At 32.8% G+C, this 6,839-nt stretch overlaps 1 long non-coding RNA gene across 1 annotated transcript; it reads right to left on the bottom strand.

Annotated features, from left to right (window-relative positions):
- Positions 1 to 963: 963 nt before the first annotated feature.
- On the bottom strand, positions 964 to 6,489 carry LOC124892346. Its single transcript, XR_007050202.1, has 2 exons — positions 3,698 to 6,489; positions 964 to 3,616 (listed from the first exon to the last, which is right to left on the bottom strand). It is a non-coding gene; the product is annotated as an uncharacterized LOC124892346 (long non-coding RNA).
- Between the last annotated feature and the right edge of the window lie 350 nt (positions 6,490 to 6,839).

Genomic DNA, 6,839 nt, shown 5'->3' on the forward strand with positions numbered 1-6,839 from the left:
AGTTTTTCCATGTGAATAAGTTGAATCTCATGCTTGTTAAGATGCAAGAAAAGCACAGTACATTCCAGAACCATTTTGAACTTCTTGACTGTTTCAGTTCTCCCATGTTGGGGACGCTGAGGAGGAGTCATGCCTAAAAATAGTTTAGATGACAAAAATTGAAATTTCCTCCAATGCCCTTAAGTAGAACTCTAAGATGGAAGTATTCTTTATCATTAACAATTAACATCAGATGAGTCTTGATGAAATCAGGCCTAGAGATTAGATGATGCCAGGGTTTTGAAACGCACACGAATCTGGACAACAATTTAGTGGGCAACCTTAAGAGGATCTCTATAATGATTTCATCAGGGATTATTGAATCACTCATTGGAGTTGCAACTCAACAAAGAAATGATAGTATCATATATAGAAGAAGTTCAATTGCCTAAAGTAAGTGTTAGGTTCAGATATTTTTCTCAAAGAGAGGAATGCTAGTAGACTGCATAGTTTGTGCCCTAATAATCTTCTTCTATATATATATAAAAGAGAATCCTTAGCCCGGCATGTGGAATAACCAAATTAGGAATTGCATTTAAGATATCTATTTACTCTTCAATAATTTTCTATATATATACATATATAAAAGAGAATCCTTAGCCCGGCATGTGGCACAACCAAATTAGGAATTGCATTTATGATATCTATTTACTCTTCAATAATCTTATATATATATATATATATATATGTATATATACATATATACATTCATACATATACATATAGAAAAGAGAATCCTTAGCCTGGTGATGTGGCATAGCCAGATCAGGAATTGGATTTGTCTATTTTTACAGAATGTAGCAGGCGTTTGACAATGTTTGAAGATTAAAGTTTTTGTTTTTCAAAGTGAAAAATGATATTTGGAGATGCGACTAGATATGAAATAAATTACAGTAGGTTTTGAATTTTTGCAAGTATTTAAATTGGAAAAATCGGAAACACCTTTTTTCTGTTTTTGGAATTTCTAAAATTTTCGAAAAAATGAAAACAGACCCAAACAAAGTGGCGGATAAACTCGCAGCACTAAGCCATGTCCACAGATGCCAAATGACCTTCTTAACAGTGGATTACCTCCCAAAAATGGTCTAGGAACTGCTACAGCTGGATAGAATGGTAGCTGCATCATTGCGAGTACGACAACTAAAACCGGTCGAGTCACAATTCAATCCACCATATGTAGTACATAGATAAACTCATCCTCTTGTTTTAGGCTTAAATAACAGGGATTGGTATGCCAATACCTCAAAATAATAGGGTCTTGCCCTCATTTGTCCTCATGGCTATTGCCAATTCGAAATAAAAGTATGTTGGTTCAACTATGGATAAAAGTGAAATGTACTTTCCAAATTTTTACATGGTTATCAATTCTCTGGTTTTCACTTCTCAATTACTTCCAACTACTTCCGTCAATTAATTGTAGCCACGTACCGCCCCATGGTTTCTTCTGCCTTACCTATACTCTGCCTCAAGAATGTTGTGGTAAATTTTAGGATAGACAACCAGGTTATTGCAAAATTCAGACAAACACAAGTATAATGAGAATAACAAAGACAATAACTAGATAATAATAACAACAATTAAAGAAAATAAATAAGGCACACATTTAACGGGTTTGATCAGTGTGAGCTGGAGAGGTGCAATTTTACTATACCAACCAGAAGAGTACAATACCGAGTACAAAATTAGAGTAAATACTCTAATCAACCCAAAAATATTCCAAAAGAGTAAACTCACAAGATCATTCCAAGAAAGGGGTTACACAAGTGTTTTCCAATACCCACACTCTTACAAATTACTCTAAAAAAGACAATAGGAGCAAAGCAATGAAGATTTTTTTTCAGGTGCTTCAAGGTGTATTGAGAATGAAAGAACCCTCCTCTATCTATAGGAGAAGGTTCTTGGGCTCCAAGTAGAATAAAAAAGAAAAAGAAAAATCTCAAATAATCTCATCCACATATCCAAACTTTGGCTCCAAGAAAAAAATATCTTGGTAGAGATTTTCAACAAAATATCATGAGATTTAACAAAAATATCAAGAGATTTTCAATAAAACATTGGCCAAAATATGGCCACATTACAAATCTCTACCTTGGCCTAATTTTGGGTAGCATAATAATATGCTCCATCCTCTCTGCAAAAGCCCCTATGGGATAAATAATTCTTCATTAATGGATCAAGTACAAGCACTGCTTGAACTTGCCAACTGAAAGAGGCGACGTAAACAGGATTGTCTTTAGTATTGATCTTCTGAATAAAAACTTCTCTTTCAACAATGATTTCTCAGATGAAAGGATACTTGATATCAATGTGCTTTGTCCTCTCATAATACATCTGATCTTTAGTCAAGTTAATGACAATTTGACTATCATAGAATGGTAATACCATCTTGATGTAAACTAAGTTCATCAAATAGAGATCACCTCGGTCACTGCTATATATTTTGCTTCAGTAGTAGATAAAGCTACTACATATCGTAATATAGCTTTCTAGATTATATCACAACCACCAACAGAAAATAGGTAAGGTCACTTGCATTAACAGTCTTTAAAACCAACCAAAGTGTTATATTTTTCCCAAACTCCAAACATGCATTTGAAGTACCTCACAAGTATTTTGGAATTCATTTCACAGTCTTCCAGTGAACTTTATTTGGGTAAGATATATAACGACTTATAATACTAACTTCTTTTGAAATGCCAGGTTATGCATACACCATAGCGTACATAATGTTGCCGACTATACTAGAATATGGTACATGTGCCATATAACTCTGTTGTTACTGTGACTGTGGTGATTGAGTAGATTATAATTAAATTGAGTAGCAAGAGAAGTACTCACTGGTTTAGCATCTTTTATGCCAGAACTGTTCAAGACCTTCTTCAAGTACTTCTTTTGGTTCAGGAATATTATGTTTTCTCCTCCATCTCTTTTCATTTCAAATTCACTTTTCAATTGATCATTCAAATTTTGTATTTCTATCAAATCCTTAGAAGTATGTCATCAATATATAACAGTAAGCAAGCAAATAATCTATCATTTAGTTTTCGAATGTAAACAGAACTATCATATAGACTCCTCAAAAAACCATGGCCAAACATAAAAGAATCAAAACCTTTTGTTCTATTTTCTTGGAGACTGTTTTAGTTTTTTTACAGGGATTTCTTCAACAAGCAAGCATGATCTTCTTTTCCTTTAACTTCAAATTCTTTTGGTTGATGCATTTATATTTGTTCTTTAAGTTCTCTATGTAAGAAAGTTGTCTTAACATCCAAGTTGTTCTAATTCCAAATCATACATCTAAACTTATGCAAACAAGACATGAATAGAGCTACGTTTAACAACCGGTGAGAAAATATCATTAAAATCCACTCCTTGCTATAGCCCTTTGAAACTAATCATGCCTTATAACTTGTATCTTAAACCCTTGATATTTTATACTTTTTCTTGAAGACCCATCTGCAACCAACAATTCTATTTCTTGATGGTGGCTTCACAAGGGACCAAGTACCATTCTTATGGAGAGATTCAATTTCTTCATTCCATTCAATCGATCGCTTAGCTGAATCAGCACCAAAAACTGCATTTTAATAATTTAACGTTTTTTAATTTCTTTAGTTTTCTGTGCAACTAAAAAGGAAATACAATATAAGCTCCATACCTTCTGGTTTTTGAATTTGTCTCTTAAGTCTGTGTGTGGCTATATAATGCATATTTGGTTCAACTCTGGAAGTTATAACTTCTGCCTCAATTTCTGAAGCTTCAGCTTCTGGAGTTTCAACTGTATTTTTTTCCACAGGTAATGAGCTTGGCTCAAAAGGAATGCCAAGCTCCACCTTCACCTACTCATGTACACCCTACTCTTTGGTCTTATTACAAGAACTAGAAAACTCCTTTATGGGATGTAATATAGAGGATTCATTAAATATTACATCTATGCTAATTATAAATTTTGGTGCCTTGGGATCTGGTCACCTGAGTCTGTATCCTTTCACCCCAGATGCATATCCAAGGAAAATACACTTTTTAGCCCTTGGATTTAATTTTCCATCATTCACATTCATATATGCAGGATAATAATTTTTTTTTAAATCAGAATAATTAGCAGGAGTACCTGATGATATTTCCTTGGACGTCTTAAAGTTCAAAGGCGTAGAAGGAGAACGATTGACAATATAACAACCTGTAGAAATAGCCCCTGCCCAAAAAGTATTTTTCAATGTAACATTTGAAATCATGTAATGAGTGCTTTCCAAAAGAGTTTGTTTCATCCATTTTGTAACGCCATTTTGCTAAGGGGTCATCCTCATAGTGCGATATCGAGCTATTCCTTTATTTTAAAAAATTTGTTGAACTCATCATTACAAAATATCAAGCCATTATCTATTCTAAGACGCTTGAAATATTTTCTTGTTTGCTTCTCAATCAAAACTTTCCGTTGTTTTTAAGTTAGGAAAGAATCAGTTTTATTTTTTAGGTCATAAAACAAAACTTTATTTGAGTAATCATCAATGAAAGTTAACATAATTCTGACACCACCTTTTTATATGGTAAGGACTCCTAAGATCTGAATAAATGTAGTTGAAAGTACCTTTTGTTTGATGAATTGCTGGAGATTTAAAACTAAAATTTTTCTTTATTCTGAATACACGATTTTCAAAAAGCTCCATGTTTCCAATACTTTGTCCATATAGAAGACCTCTTTTGTTGAGGATAGAATGACCTTTTTCACTCATATATCGCATATGACACAATTTGGTGATATCATGATAAGATTAATTTGAAGTGGAAACTGTAGAAACACCTATAACAGTGGATCCCAATAAAGTGTACAACATACCAAATCTGTGTGCTTTCATGATCAGAAGATTACCTAGTGATATCTTCAGAACTCCACCTTCACCTATGTATTTGTAACTAAGAGATTCTAGAGTGCCCAATGAGATAAAATTTATCTTAAAGTTAGGAGCACATCTAATATCTATGAGAGTTTTCACCTCACAATCGTGCATTCTTATTTGGACTGTACCTTTACTAAAAAATTTACGGGGAGCAGTTTTGCTCATCAAGATAACTCAATCTCCAAGAGATTCAAATATGGTAAACAAATCCCTATTGGGACACATATGATAAGAACAACCCAAATTCAAAATATATTAATCGATAGACTTAAACCTATTACTAGCCGCTAAAAATATAGTTCCCTCAGACTCATCAACAGCTACACTAGCTTCAGCATGATTATTGTTCTGGTGCTCATTTTTTTTTCCTTATGCTTTTCTTTGGTTTTCAACTTATAACATTCAAAAATAATTTAGCATTTTTTATGAAAGTATTTGCAAACTACATTCATATTTCTGAACTTTGACATTTATTTTGACCTCTCGCTATTTGATTCTTTCTTATTAGATCTACCTCTTACAAACAATCCTTCTCTATGGGTCCACTACTTTCCACAGTAATATCTCTATTTATCCATTTTTTCTATTTCAATATAGATTTGATTTCCGTGTAAAAGATATTATCCTTTTCGTAAAGCATAGTATCTCTAATATGCTTAAATGATGGGGGGGGGGGGGGGGGGGGAGGGGAGGAAATAAGTTATAAGATGCTTGATCTTCATCATTAACTTCAGCGTCTACATTACTCAAATCCATAAGAATAGAATCAAATGCATCAAGATGTGGGATTATAGATATACCTTCAACCATACGAAACATATAAAGCTTTTTCATTAAGTAAAGACTATTTTTCACTGAACTTTTCATATATCGGGTCTTTAATTTTTTCCACATGCTTTTGGCAGTGGTTTCTGAAGATACTTCACGTAAAACCTTATTTGAGATATTTAAAATGATACCTGATTTTTCCTTTTTGTCTATGATGGCAAACTCTTAGTTCGTCATATTTTCTGGTGTCATCTCTTTTCGTTCAAACGCCACATCTGAGCCATTCTAAATTAGGATAACTTCCATCTTTAATTTTCACATCTCGAAGTATGCACTTTTGTCAAATTTCTCAACATAAGTCTTTGCTATTGTCATTTTGGCTAATGAAGTAACCCGGTTTTATCTAACTCTAATACCAATTTGTTAAGATCTAGAATCGGGTTATTGTTGAAATTTAGCCAAACACAAGCATAATGATAATAACAAAGACAATAACAAGATAATAATAACGACAATTAATGAAATTAAAGAAGACACAGATTTGACGTAGTTCGATTAGTGTGATGTATATTCACAAGTAGAAAGGAGCAATTTCACTATATACCAACAAGAAAAGTACAATAAAGAGCACAAAATTGTAGTAAATATACTCTAAATAACTCAAAAATATCCCAAAAGAGTAAACTTACAAACCAAGAAAGGATTCACACAAGTATTTTCCAACACCAACTCTCTTACAAAATGCTCTAAAAGAAAGACAAAAGGAAGAAAGAAATGAAGATTTTTTCAAGATCTTCAAGGTGTATTTAGAATGAAAGAACTCTCATCTATTTATAGGAGGAAGTTCCTAGGCTCCATGTAGAATAAAAAAGAAAAAGGAAGATCTCAAAAAATCTCATCCACATAGGCATACTTTCGATCCAAGAAAAAATCTCTTGGTAGAGATTTTCAACAAAATATCACAGGATTTTCATAAAAATATCAAGCGATTTTCAATAAAATATTGACAAAAATATCGCCACATTACAGTAATAAACAACAAAACACTCTAAGGTGTGTAGAATTTTCTATGTTTGTATTTACTGTTCTGTTCAAATCCTCCCAAAGTTATCATATTATGATGTGGACTATTAA

This window comes from Capsicum annuum, unplaced genomic scaffold (genome assembly GCF_002878395.1).
Source record: "Capsicum annuum cultivar UCD-10X-F1 unplaced genomic scaffold, UCD10Xv1.1 ctg4635, whole genome shotgun sequence".
In the NCBI taxonomy this organism is placed as follows: domain Eukaryota; kingdom Viridiplantae; phylum Streptophyta; class Magnoliopsida; order Solanales; family Solanaceae; genus Capsicum; species Capsicum annuum.